The sequence below is a fragment of the Crinia signifera genome, chromosome 19, assembly GCF_055691185.1.
Source record: "Crinia signifera chromosome 19, ASM5569118v1, whole genome shotgun sequence".
NCBI classification, from domain to species: domain Eukaryota; kingdom Metazoa; phylum Chordata; class Amphibia; order Anura; family Myobatrachidae; genus Crinia; species Crinia signifera.
Genome location: NC_139226.1, coordinates 108,526,603 through 108,541,512, shown reverse-complemented (window position 1 = coordinate 108,541,512; position 14,910 = coordinate 108,526,603). Strand labels below are relative to the sequence as shown.

The window sequence follows — 14,910 nt, the reverse complement described above, 5'->3', positions numbered from 1 at the left end:
ATTGTACACCCTATACAATATAAATAAAAGAGCACTGAATACATTACATAGGAAAATCGCATCACATCGCAAGGCCCCTGCAATGCGATGCAATGAGAATTTCCTACGGTGCCGTACATAAGAACAGGGGCGGATTGGCCCACCGGGAAACCGGGCCGTTTCCCGGTGGGCCGGCACATTTTGGAGGAGTAGAGGCCGCCCAGCCTCCCTGGCCGCGGCCGCAGCAAAATGCTCCAATTAAAGATGGCCGCGGCCGGCCTCGGCTGTGCCCAAAGTTAACATGGCCGCGGGAGGGCTGGTGCGCATTCGCTGGCGCACACAGCTCCTCCCACGGTGCATAAAAGGCTGTGTGACAGTATTGTAAATGTAAGTGTACATAGGGGGCGCAGTGGCTTAACTTCCTTGTGCTCCGCGGTGCAGCCCCAGTCGGGGCGGGGGGTGGGAGCCAGTGCACATTCAGTAGTTTTTGGAGCCGGCCGGAGTCCCTCGTATACAAGCTGCTGCAGCAGCCAATTGTATACTTCACTATCTCTGGCTTCCTGTGTGAGGACGCTCAGTGACCCTGATTGGGCGGGTCACTGAGCAACCTCACACAGACAGCCAGAGAGCTCCCCCTTCCTCTCTGCCCTGCCTGCAGAAAGAGCAGCAGCCAGCTGCTGCCAGGCCCAGCACCAGGGGGGGGGGGGGGGGTCCACAAAACAGCCCCCCACCCCATTGCCCAGCACCACCGCTCGGCGAGTGGGCGGGGCTTCACGGACCCGATGGGGGCGGAGCTAAACGGGACCCGGTCGGGGGGCGGAGCTACATGGTGTGATGGTGGCTGCTGCCTGAGCAAAAGGCAAGAGATGCTGCTGTGCAACCACAGTTCCAGGCCTGCCCAAAACCAACCAGACTGCACTCTGTGGATGTTCCAAAGGTAAGAGTGAGGGTTATGGTATGTGTGTTTATTTGTGGGGTGGGTTGGGCTCAGGGAAGGGGGGGTAAGTGTTAGGCTGAGGGAGGGGGAAGAGTTAGGCCTCAGGGTATGAGGGTTAAGTACTAGTGGGCAGGGTCAGAATTATCCTGTGGGGGGGTCAGGACAGAGGGTTAGGGAGCTTGTCAGCATAACAGAGTGCAGGCACGGGGCAATTGAGTGTGTCGTGGGATATCGTGCAGGGTAAGGGAGACGAGGCTGAAGTTGGCTTCTTATTCGGCCAGCTTCTTATTCGAGCTCCAGCTTCTTATTCGAGCTCCAGCTTCTTATTCGAGCTCCAGCTTCTTATTCAGAACAATCACTTTTACAAGGGTTAATGAATCATGGACCAAAAATGTGACTGCAGAAATCAACACAGGGGGGTTGCCTACATATGACCCACTTGCAATTTCTTTTGACCAACAATGATTTGGGCAGAAAATGGGCACAAAAATGGGCATGGGTCCCAGATATCATTTTGAATAAGTAGCTGGTGTCCTGCAAGGGTTAAACAGCGTTGGTCAAAAAATATTACACTGGAAACCCACACAGGGGGGTCACTTACATATGACCCACTTGCCATTTCTTTTGACCAACAAGGATTTGGGCAGAAATAGGGCAGTAAAGTGGGCATGGGTCCCAGAATCATCATTTTGAATAAGTAGCTGGTGTCCTGCAAGGGTTAAACAGCGTTGGTCAAAAAGTGTTACACTTGGAATCCACACAGGGGGGTTACTTACATATGACCCACTTGCCATTTCTTTTGACCAACAAGGATTTGGGCAGAAATAGGGCAGTAAAGTGGGCATCGGTCCCAGATTTCATCATTTTGAATAAGTAGCTGGTGTCCTGCAAGGGTTAAACAGCGTTGGTCAAAAAATGTTACACTTGGAATCCACACAGGGGGGTCACTTACATATGACCCACTTGCCATTTCTTTTGACCAACAAGGATTTGGGCAGAAATAGGGCAGTAAAGTGGGCATGGGTCCCAGATTTCATCATTTTGAATAAGTAGCTGGTGTCCTGCAAGGGTTAAACAGCGTTGGTCAAAAAATCTTACACTGGAAACCCGCACAGGGGGGGTCACTTACATATGACCCACTTGCCATTTCTTTTGACCAACAAGGATTTGGGCAGAAATAGGGCAGTAAAGTGGGCATGGGTCCCAGAATCATTATTTTGAATAAGTAGCTGGTGTCCTGCAAGGGTTAAACAGCGTTGGTCAAAAAATTTTACACTGGAAACCCACAGAGGGGGGTCACTTACATATGACCCACTTGCCATTTCTTTTGACCAACAAGGATTTTGGCAGAAATAGGGCAGTAAAGTGGGCATGGGTCCCAGAATCATTATTTTGAATAAGTAGCTGGTGTCCTGCAAGGGCTAAACAGCGTTGGTCAAAAAATATTACACTGGAAACCCACACAGGGGGGTCACTTACTTATGACCCACTTGCCATTTCTTTTGACCAACAAGGATTTGGGCAGTAATAGGGCAGTAAAGTGGGCATGGGTCACAGATGTCATTATTTTGAATAAGTAGCTGGTGTCCTGCAAGGGTTAAACAGCGTTGGTCAAAACATATTACACTTGGAATCCACACAGGGGGGTCACTTACATATGACCCACTTGCCATTTCTTTTGACTAACAAGGATTTGGGCAGAAAATGGGCACAAAAATGGGCATGGGTCCCAGATACCATTTTGAATAAGTAGCTGGTGTCCTGCAAGGGTTAAACAGCGTTGGTCAAAACATATTACACTGGAAACCCACACAGGGGGGTCACTTACATATGACCCACTTGCCATTTCTTTTGACCAACAAGGATTTGGGCAGTAAAGTGGGCATGGGTCCCAGAATCATCATTTTGAATAAGTAGCTGGTGTCCTGCAAGGGTTAAACAGCGTTGGTCAAAAAATCTTACACTGGAAACCCGCACAGGGGGGTCACTTACATATGACCCACTTGACATTTCTTTTGACCAACAAGGATTTGGGCAGAAATAGGGCAGTAAAGTGGGCATGGGTCACAGAATCATCATTTTGAATAAGTAGCTGGTGTCCTGCAAGGGTTAAACAGCGTTGGTCAAAAAATGTTACACTGGAAACCCGCACAGGGGGGTCACTTACATATGACCCACTTGACATTTCTTTTGACCAACAAGGATTTGGGCAGAAATAGGGCAGTAAAGTGGGCATGGGTCCCAGAATCATTAATTTGAATAAGTAGCTGGTGTCCTGCAAGGGTTAAACAGTGTTGGTCAAAACAAATTACACTTGAAACCCACACAGGGGGGTTGCCTACATATGACCCACTTGCAATTTATTTTGACCAACAATTATTTGGGCAGAAAATGGGCACTAAAGTGGGCATAGGTCCCAGATGTCATCATTTTGAATAAGTAAGTGGTGTCCTGCAAGGGTTAAACATCGTTGGTCAAAAAATGTTACACTTGAAATCCATACAGGGGGGTCACTTACATATGATCCACTTGCAATTTCTTTTGACCAACAAGGATTTGGGCAGTAATAGGGCAGTAAAGTGGGCATGGGTCACAGATGTCATTATTTTGAATAAGTAGCTGGTGTCCTGCAAGGGTTAAACAGTGTTGGACAAAACATATTACACTTGGAATCCACACAGGGGGGTCACTTACATATGACCCACTTGCCATTTCTTTTGACCAACAAGGATTTGGGCAGAAAATGGGCACAAAGATGGGCATGGGTCCCAGATATCATTTTGAATAAGTAGCTGGTGTCCTGCAAGGGCTAAACAGCGTTGGTCAAAAAATATTACACTGGAAACCCACACAGGGGGGTCACTTACATATGACCCACTTGCCATTTCTTTTGACCAACAAGGATTTGGGCAGTAATAGGGCAGTAAAGTGGGCATGGGTCACAGATGTCATTATTTTGAATAAGTAGCTGGTGTCCTGCAAGGGTTAAACAGCGTTGGTCAAAACATATTACACTTGGAATCCACACAGGGGGGTCACTTACATATGACCCACTTGCCATTTCTTTTGACCAACGAGGATTTGGGCAGAAAATGGGCACAAAAATGGGCATGGGTCCCAGATATCATTTTGAATAAGTAGCTGGTGTCTTGCAAGGGTTAAACAGCGTTGGTCAAAAAATATTACACTGGAAACCCACACAGGGGGGTCACTTACATATGACCCACTTGCCATTTCTTTTGACCAACAAGGATTTGGGCAGAAATAGGGCAGTAAAGTGGGCATGGGTCCCAGAATCATCATTTTGAATAAGTAGCTGGTGTCCTGCAAGGGTTAAACAGCGTTGGTCAAAAAATATTACACTGGAAACCCACACAGGGCGGTCACTTACATATGACCCACTTGCCATTTCTTTTGACCAACAAGGATTTGGGCAGAAATAGGGCAGTAAAGTGGGCATGGGTCCCAGAATCATCATTTTGAATAAGTAGCTGGTGTCCTGCAAGGGTTAAACAGCGTTGGTCAAAAAATCTTACACTGGAAACCCGCACAGGGGGGTCACTTACATATGACCCACTTGCCATTTCTTTTGAGCAACAAGGATTTGGGCAGAAATAGGGCAGTAAAGTGGGCATGGGTCCCAGAATCATCATTTTGAATAAGTAGCTGGTGTCCTGCAAGGGTTAAACAGCGTTGGTCAAAACATATTACACTGGAAACCCACACAGGGGGGTCACTTACATATGACCCACTTGCCATTTCTTTTGACCAACAAGGATTTGGGCAGTAAAGTGGGCATGGGTCCCAGAATCATCATTTTGAATAAGTAGCTGGTGTCCTGCAAGGGTTAAACAGCGTTGGTCAAAAAATCTTACACTGGAAACCCGCACAGGGGGGTCACTTACATATGACCCACTTGACATTTCTTTTGACCAACAAGGATTTGGGCAGAAATAGGGCAGTAAAGTGGGCATGGGTCACAGAATCATCATTTTGAATAAGTAGCTGGTGTCCTGCAAGGGTTAAACAGCGTTGGTCAAAAAATGTTACACTGGAAACCCGCACAGGGGGGTCACTTACATATGACCCACTTGACATTTCTTTTGACCAACAAGGATTTGGGCAGAAATAGGGCAGTAAAGTGGGCATGGGTCCCAGAATCATTAATTTGAATAAGTAGCTGGTGTCCTGCAAGGGTTAAACAGTGTTGGTCAAAACAAATTACACTTGAAACCCACACAGGGGGGTTGCCTACATATGACCCACTTGCAATTTATTTTGACCAACAATTATTTGGGCAGAAAATGGGCACTAAAGTGGGCATAGGTCCCAGATGTCATCATTTTGAATAAGTAAGTGGTGTCCTGCAAGGGTTAAACATCGTTGGTCAAAAAATGTTACACTTGAAATCCATACAGGGGGGTCACTTACATATGATCCACTTGCAATTTCTTTTGACCAACAAGGATTTGGGCAGAAATAGGGCACTAAAGTGGGCATGGGTCTCAGAATCATCATTTTGAATAAGTAGCTGGTGTTCTGCAAGGGTTAAACAGCGTTGGTCAACAAATATTACACTGGAAACCCGCACAGGGGGGTCACTTACATATGACCCACTTGCCATTTCTTTTGACCAACAAGGATTTGGGCAGAAATAGGGCACTAAAGTGGGCATGGGTCCCAGAATCATAATTTTGAATAAATAGCTGGTGTTCTGCAAGGGTTAAACAGCGTTGGTCAACAAAAATTACACTGGAAACCCGCACAGGGGGGTCACTTACATATGACCCACTTGCCATTTCTTTTGACCAACAAGGATTTGGGCAGAAATAGGGCACTAATGTGGGCATGGGTCCCAGAATCATCATTTTGAATAAGTAGCTGGTGTTCTGCAAGGGTTAAACAGCGTTGGTCAACAAAAATTACACTGGAAACCCGCACAGGGGGGTCACTTACATATGAACCACTTGCCATTTCTTTTGACCAACAAGGATTTGGGCAGTAATAGGGCAGTAAAGTGGGCATAGGTCCCAGATGTCATCATTTTGAATAAGTAGCTGGTGTCCTGCAAGGGTTAAACAGTGTTGGTCAAAACAAATTACACTTGAAACCCACACAGGGGGGTTGCCTACATATGACCCACTTGCAATTTATTTTGACCAACAATTATTTGGGCAGAAAATGGGCACTAAAGTGGGCATAGGTCCCAGATGTCATCATTTTGAATAAGTAAGTGGTGTCCTGCAAGGGTTAAACATCGTTGGTCAAAAAATGTTACACTTGAAATCCATACAGGGGGGTCACTTACATATGATCCACTTGCAATTTCTTTTGACCAACAAGGATTTGGGCAGAAATAGGGCACTAAAGTGGGCATGGGTCCCAGAATCATCATTTTGAATAAGTAGCTGGTGTTCTGCAAGGGTTAAACAGCGTTGGTCAACAAATATTACACTGGAAACCCGCACAGGGGGGTCACTTACATATGACCCACTTGCCATTTCTTTTGACCAACAAGGATTTGGGCAGAAATAGGGCACTAAAGTGGGCATGGGTCCCAGAATCATAATTTTGAATAAATAGCTGGTGTTCTGCAAGGGTTAAACAGCGTTGGTCAACAAAAATTACACTGGAAACCCGCACAGGGGGGTCACTTACATATGACCCACTTGCCATTTCTTTTGACCAACAAGGATTTGGGCAGAAATAGGGCACTAATGTGGGCATGGGTCCCAGAATCATCATTTTGAATAAGTAGCTGGTGTTCTGCAAGGGTTAAACAGCGTTGGTCAACAAAAATTACACTGGAAACCCGCACAGGGGGGTCACTTACATATGAACCACTTGCCATTTCTTTTGACCAACAAGGATTTGGGCAGTAATAGGGCAGTAAAGTGGGCATAGGTCCCAGATGTCATCATTTTGAATAAGTAGCTGGTGTCCTGCAAGGGTTAAACAGCGTTGGTCAAAAAATGTTACACTGGAAACCCGCACAGGGGAGTCACTTACATATGACCCACTTGCCATTTCTTTTGACCAAGGATTTGGGCAGTAATAGGGCAGTAAAGTGGGCATGGGTCACAGATGTCATTATTTTGAATAAGTAGCTGGTGTCCTGCAAGGGTTAAACAGTGTTTGTCAAAACATTTTACACTTGAAACCCACACAGGGGGATTGCCTACATATGACCCACTTGCAATTTATTTTGACCAACAATGATTTGGGCAGAAAATGGGCACAAAAATGGGCATGGGTCCCAGAATCATCATTTTAAATAAGTAGCTGGTGTTCTGCAAGGGTTAAACAGCGTTGGTCAACAAATATTACACTGGAAACCCGCACAGGGGCGTCACTTACATATGACCCACTTGCCATTTCTTTTGACCAAAAAGGATTTGGGCAGAAATAGGGCAGTAAAGTGGGCATGGGTCCCAGAATCATCATTTTGAATAAGTAGCTGGTGTCCTGCAAGGGTTAAACAGCGCTGGTCAACAAATATTACACTGGAAACCCGCACAGGGTGGTCACTTACATATGACCCACTTGCCATTTCTTTTGACCAACAAGGATTTGGGCAGTAATAGGGCAGTAAAGTGGGCATGGGTCACAGATGTCATTATTTTGAATAAGTAGCTGGTGTCCTGCAAGGGTTAAACAGTGTTGGACAAAACATATTACACTTGGAATCCACACAGGGGGGTCACTTACATATGACCCACTTGCCATTTCTTTTGACCAACAAGGATTTGGGCAGAAAATGGGCACAAAGATGGGCATGGGTCCCAGATATCATTTTGAATAAGTAGCTGGTGTCCTGCAAGGGCTAAACAGCGTTGGTCAAAAAATATTACACTGGAAACCCACACAGGGGGGTCACTTACATATGACCCACTTGCCATTTCTTTTGACCAACAAGGATTTGGGCAGTAATAGGGCAGTAAAGTGGGCATGGGTCACAGATGTCATTATTTTGAATAAGTAGCTGGTGTCCTGCAAGGGTTAAACAGCGTTGGTCAAAACATATTACACTTGGAATCCACACAGGGGGGTCACTTACATATGACCCACTTGCCATTTCTTTTGACCAACGAGGATTTGGGCAGAAAATGGGCACAAAAATGGGCATGGGTCCCAGATATCATTTTGAATAAGTAGCTGGTGTCTTGCAAGGGTTAAACAGCGTTGGTCAAAAAATATTACACTGGAAACCCACACAGGGGGGTCACTTACATATGACCCACTTGCCATTTCTTTTGACCAACAAGGATTTGGGCAGAAATAGGGCAGTAAAGTGGGCATGGGTCCCAGAATCATCATTTTGAATAAGTAGCTGGTGTCCTGCAAGGGTTAAACAGCGTTGGTCAAAAAATATTACACTGGAAACCCACACAGGGCGGTCACTTACATATGACCCACTTGCCATTTCTTTTGACCAACAAGGATTTGGGCAGAAATAGGGCAGTAAAGTGGGCATGGGTCCCAGAATCATCATTTTGAATAAGTAGCTGGTGTCCTGCAAGGGTTAAACAGCGTTGGTCAAAAAATCTTACACTGGAAACCCGCACAGGGGGGTCACTTACATATGACCCACTTGCCATTTCTTTTGAGCAACAAGGATTTGGGCAGAAATAGGGCAGTAAAGTGGGCATGGGTCCCAGAATCATCATTTTGAATAAGTAGCTGGTGTCCTGCAAGGGTTAAACAGCGTTGGTCAAAACATATTACACTGGAAACCCACACAGGGGGGTCACTTACATATGACCCACTTGCCATTTCTTTTGACCAACAAGGATTTGGGCAGTAAAGTGGGCATGGGTCCCAGAATCATCATTTTGAATAAGTAGCTGGTGTCCTGCAAGGGTTAAACAGCGTTGGTCAAAAAATCTTACACTGGAAACCCGCACAGGGGGGTCACTTACATATGACCCACTTGACATTTCTTTTGACCAACAAGGATTTGGGCAGAAATAGGGCAGTAAAGTGGGCATGGGTCACAGAATCATCATTTTGAATAAGTAGCTGGTGTCCTGCAAGGGTTAAACAGCGTTGGTCAAAAAATGTTACACTGGAAACCCGCACAGGGGGGTCACTTACATATGACCCACTTGACATTTCTTTTGACCAACAAGGATTTGGGCAGAAATAGGGCAGTAAAGTGGGCATGGGTCCCAGAATCATTATTTTGAATAAGTAGCTGGTGTCCTGCAAGGGTTAAACAGTGTTGGTCAAAACAAATTACACTTGAAACCCACACAGGGGGGTTGCCTACATATGACCCACTTGCAATTTATTTTGACCAACAATTATTTGGGCAGAAAATGGGCACTAAAGTGGGCATAGGTCCCAGATGTCATCATTTTGAATAAGTAAGTGGTGTCCTGCAAGGGTTAAACATCGTTGGTCAAAAAATGTTACACTTGAAATCCATACAGGGGGGTCACTTACATATGATCCACTTGCAATTTCTTTTGACCAACAAGGATTTGGGCAGAAATAGGGCACTAAAGTGGGCATGGGTCCCAGAATCATCATTTTGAATAAGTAGCTGGTGTTCTGCAAGGGTTAAACAGCGTTGGTCAACAAATATTACACTGGAAACCCGCACAGGGGGGTCACTTACATATGACCCACTTGCCATTTCTTTTGACCAACAAGGATTTGGGCAGAAATAGGGCACTAAAGTGGGCATGGGTCCCAGAATCATAATTTTGAATAAATAGCTGGTGTTCTGCAAGGGTTAAACAGCGTTGGTCAACAAAAATTACACTGGAAACCCGCACAGGGGGGTCACTTACATATGACCCACTTGCCATTTCTTTTGACCAACAAGGATTTGGGCAGAAATAGGGCACTAATGTGGGCATGGGTCCCAGAATCATCATTTTGAATAAGTAGCTGGTGTTCTGCAAGGGTTAAACAGCGTTGGTCAACAAAAATTACACTGGAAACCCGCACAGGGGGGTCACTTACATATGAACCACTTGCCATTTCTTTTGACCAACAAGGATTTGGGCAGTAATAGGGCAGTAAAGTGGGCATAGGTCCCAGATGTCATCATTTTGAATAAGTAGCTGGTGTCCTGCAAGGGTTAAACAGTGTTGGTCAAAACAAATTACACTTGAAACCCACACAGGGGGGTTGCCTACATATGACCCACTTGCAATTTATTTTGACCAACAATTATTTGGGCAGAAAATGGGCACTAAAGTGGGCATAGGTCCCAGATGTCATCATTTTGAATAAGTAAGTGGTGTCCTGCAAGGGTTAAACATCGTTGGTCAAAAAATGTTACACTTGAAATCCATACAGGGGGGTCACTTACATATGATCCACTTGCAATTTCTTTTGACCAACAAGGATTTGGGCAGAAATAGGGCACTAAAGTGGGCATGGGTCCCAGAATCATCATTTTGAATAAGTAGCTGGTGTTCTGCAAGGGTTAAACAGCGTTGGTCAACAAATATTACACTGGAAACCCGCACAGGGGGGTCACTTACATATGACCCACTTGCCATTTCTTTTGACCAACAAGGATTTGGGCAGAAATAGGGCACTAAAGTGGGCATGGGTCCCAGAATCATAATTTTGAATAAATAGCTGGTGTTCTGCAAGGGTTAAACAGCGTTGGTCAACAAAAATTACACTGGAAACCCGCACAGGGGGGGTCACTTACATATGACCCACTTGCCATTTCTTTTGACCAACAAGGATTTGGGCAGAAATAGGGCACTAATGTGGGCATGGGTCCCAGAATCATCATTTTGAATAAGTAGCTGGTGTTCTGCAAGGGTTAAACAGCGTTGGTCAACAAAAATTACACTGGAAACCCGCACAGGGGGGTCACTTACATATGAACCACTTGCCATTTCTTTTGACCAACAAGGATTTGGGCAGTAATAGGGCAGTAAAGTGGGCATAGGTCCCAGATGTCATCATTTTGAATAAGTAGCTGGTGTCCTGCAAGGGTTAAACAGCGTTGGTCAAAAAATGTTACACTGGAAACCCGCACAGGGGAGTCACTTACATATGACCCACTTGCCATTTCTTTTGACCAAGGATTTGGGCAGTAATAGGGCAGTAAAGTGGGCATGGGTCACAGATGTCATTATTTTGAATAAGTAGCTGGTGTCCTGCAAGGGTTAAACAGTGTTTATCAAAACATTTTACACTTGAAACCCACACAGGGGGATTGCCTACATATGACCCACTTGCAATTTATTTTGACCAACAATGATTTGGGCAGAAAATGGGCACAAAAATGGGCATGGGTCCCAGAATCATCATTTTAAATAAGTAGCTGGTGTTCTGCAAGGGTTAAACAGCGTTGGTCAACAAATATTACACTGGAAACCCGCACAGGGGCGTCACTTACATATGACCCACTTGCCATTTCTTTTGACCAAAAAGGATTTGGGCAGAAATAGGGCAGTAAAGTGGGCATGGGTCCCAGAATCATCATTTTGAATAAGTAGCTGGTGTCCTGCAAGGGTTAAACAGCGCTGGTCAACAAATATTACACTGGAAACCCGCACAGGGTGGTCACTTACATATGACCCACTTGCCATTTCTTTTGACCAACAAGGATTTGGGCAGTAATAGGGCAGTAAAGTGGGCATGGGTCCCAGAATCATCATTTTGAATAAGTAGCTGGTGTCCTGCAAGGGTTGAACAGTGTTGGTCAAAACAAATTACACTTGAAACCCACACAGGGGGGTTGCCTACATATGACCCACTTGCAATTTCTTTTATCCAACAATGATTTGGGCAGAAAATGGGCACAAAAATGGGCATGGGTCCCAGATATCATTTTGAATAAGTAGCTGGTGTTCTGCAAGGGTTAAACAGCGTTGGTCAACAAATATTACACTGGAAACCCGCACAGGGGGGTCACTTACATATGACCCATTTGCCATTTCTTTTGAGCATTGCTGTTTAACCCTTGCAGGACACCAGCTACTTATTCAAAATGATGTAATCTGTGACCCATACCCACTTTACTGCCCTATTACTGCCCAAATCCTCCTTGGTCAAAAGAAATTGCAAGTGGGTCATATGTAAGTGACCCCCCTGTATGGATTCCAAGTGTAACATTTTTTGACCAACGCTGTTTAACCCTTGCAGGACACCACTTACTTATTCAAAATGATGACATCTGGGACCTATGCCCACTTTAGTGCCCATTTTCTGCCCAAATAATTGTTGGTCAAAAGAAATTGCAAGTGGGTCATATGTAGGCAACCCCCCTGTGTGGGTTTCAAGTGTAATATGTTTTGACCAACACTGTTTAACCCTTGCAGGACACCAGCTACTTATTCAAAATAATGACATCTGTGACCCATGCCCACTTTACTGCCCTATTACTGCCCAAATCCTTGTTGGTCAAAAGAAATGGCAAGTGGGTCATATGTATCTGACCCCCCTGTGTGGATTCCAAGTGTAACATTTTTTGACCAACGCTGTTTAACCCTTGCAGGACACCAGCTACTTATTCAAAATGATGACATCTGGGACCTATGCCCACTTTACTGCCCTATTTCTGTCCAAATCCTTGTTGGTCAAAAGAAATGGCAATTGGGTCATATGTAAGTGACCCCTCTGTGCAGGTTTCCAGTGTAACATTTTTTGACCAACGCTGTTTAACCCTTGCAGGACACCAGCTACTTATTCAAAATGATGACATCTGGGACCTATGCCCACTTTACTGCCCTATTTCTGCCCAAATCATTGTTGGTCAAAAGAAATGGCAAGTGGGTCATATGTATCTGACCCCCCTGTGTGGATTCCAAGTGTAACATTTTTTGACCAACGCTGTTTAACCCTTGCAGGACACCAGCTACTTATTCAAAATAATGACATCTGTGACCCATGCCCACTTTACCGCCCTATTTCTGCCCACATCCTTGTTGGTCAAAAGAAATGGCAAGTGGGTCATATGTATCTGACCCCCCTCTATGGATTCCAAGTGTAACATTTTTTGACCAACGCTGTTTAACCCTTGCAGGACACCAGCTACTTATTCAAAATGATGACATCTGGGACCTATGCCCACTTTACTGCCCTATTTCTGTCCAAATCCTTGTTGGTCAAAAGAAATGGCAAGTGGGTCATATGTAAGTGACCCCCTTGTGCGTGTTTCCAGTGTAATATTTTTTGACCAACGCTGTTTAGCCCTTGCATGACACCAGCTACTTATTCAAAATGATGATTCTGGGACCCATGCCCACTTTAGTGCCCTATTTCTGCCCAAATCCTTGTTGGTCAAAAGAAATGGCAAGTGGGTCATATGTAAGTGACCCCCCTGTGCGGGTTTCCAGTGTAATATTTTTTGAGCAACGCTGTTTAACCCTTGCAGGACACCAGCTACTTATTCAAAATGATATCTGGGACCCATGCCCATTTTTGTGCCCATTTTCTGCCCAAATCCTTGTTGGTCAAAAGAACTTGCAAGTGGGTCATATGTAGGCAACCCCCCTGTGTGGGTTTCAAGTGTAATATGTTTTGACCAACACTGTTTAACCCTTGCAGGACACCAGCTACTTATTCAAAATGATGATTCTGGGACCCATGCCCACTTTACTGCCCTATTTCTGCCCAAATCCTTGTTGGTCAAAAGAAATGGCAAGTGGGTCATATGTAAGTGACCCCCCTGTGCGGGTTTCCAGTGTAATATTTTTTGAGCAACGCTGTTTAACCCTTGCAGGACACCAGCTACTTATTCAAAATGATATCTGGGACCCATGCCCATTTTTGTGCCCATTTTCTGCCCAAATCCTTGTTGGTCAAAAGAACTTGCAAGTGGGTCATATGTAGGCAACCCCCCTGTGTGGGTTTCAAGTGTAATATGTTTTGACCAACACTGTTTAACCCTTGCAGGACACCAGCTACTTATTCAAAATGATGATTCTGGGACCCATGCCCACTTTACTGCCCTATTTCTGCCCAAGTCCTTGTTGGTCAAAAGAAGTTGCAAGTGGGTCATATGTAGGCAACCCCCCTGTGTGGGTTTCAAGTGTAATATGTTTTGACCAACACTGTTTAACCCTTGCAGGACACCAGCTACTTATTCTAAATGATGATTCTGGGACCCATGCCCACTTTACTGCCCTATTTCTGCCCAAATCCTTGTTGGTCAAAAGAAATGGCAAGTGGGTCATATGTAAGTGACCCCCCTGTGCGGGTTTCCAGTGTAAGATTTTTTGACCACTGCTGTTTAACCCTTGCAGGACACCAGCTACTTATTCAAAATGATGATTCTGGGACCCATGCCCACTTTACTGCCCTATTTCTGCCCAAATCCTTGTTGGTCAAAAGAAATAGCAAGTGGGTCATATGTAAGTCATGCCCTTGTGTGGATTCTAAGTGTAATATTTTTTGACTAACGCTGTTTAACCCTTGCAGGATACCAGCTACTTATTCAAAATGATGACATCTGGGACCTATGCCCACTTTACTGCCCTATTTCTGCCCAAATCCTCGTTGGTCAAAAGAAATGGCAAGTGGGTCATATATAAGTGACCCCCTTGTGCAGGTTTCCAGTGTAACATTTTTTGACCAACGCTGTTTAACCCTTGCAGGACACCAGCTACTTATTCAAAATGATGACATCTGGGACCTATGCCCACTTTACTGCCCTATTTCTGCCCATATCCTTGTTGGTCAAAAGAAATGGCAAGTTGGTCATATGTAAGTGACCCCCCTGTGCGGGTTTCCAGTGTAACATTTTTTGACCAACGCTATTTAACCCTTGCAGGACACCAGCTACTTATTCAAAATGATGATTCTGGGACCCATGCCCACTTTACTGCCCTATTACTGCCCAAATCCTTGTTGGTCAAAAGAAATGGCAAGTGGGTCATATGTAAGTGACCCCCCTGTGTGGATTCCAAGTGTAACATTTTTTGACCAACGCTGTTTAACCCTTGCAGGACACCAGCTACTTATTCAAAATGATGATTCTGGGACCCATGCCCACTTTACTGCCCTATTTCTGCCCA

General features: G+C 45.0%; 1 long non-coding RNA gene across 1 annotated transcript in view; it reads left to right on the top strand.

The window, feature by feature from the left end:
* Positions 1-557: 557 nt before the first annotated feature.
* The window catches only part of LOC146042872 (uncharacterized), a 165,133-nt gene continuing 150,780 nt past the window's right edge, over positions 558-14,910 (top strand). Inside the window, exon 1 of the long non-coding RNA XR_014464044.1 lies at positions 558-916. This is a non-coding gene — a long non-coding RNA (uncharacterized LOC146042872). The remainder of the gene's footprint in view (positions 917-14,910) is intronic.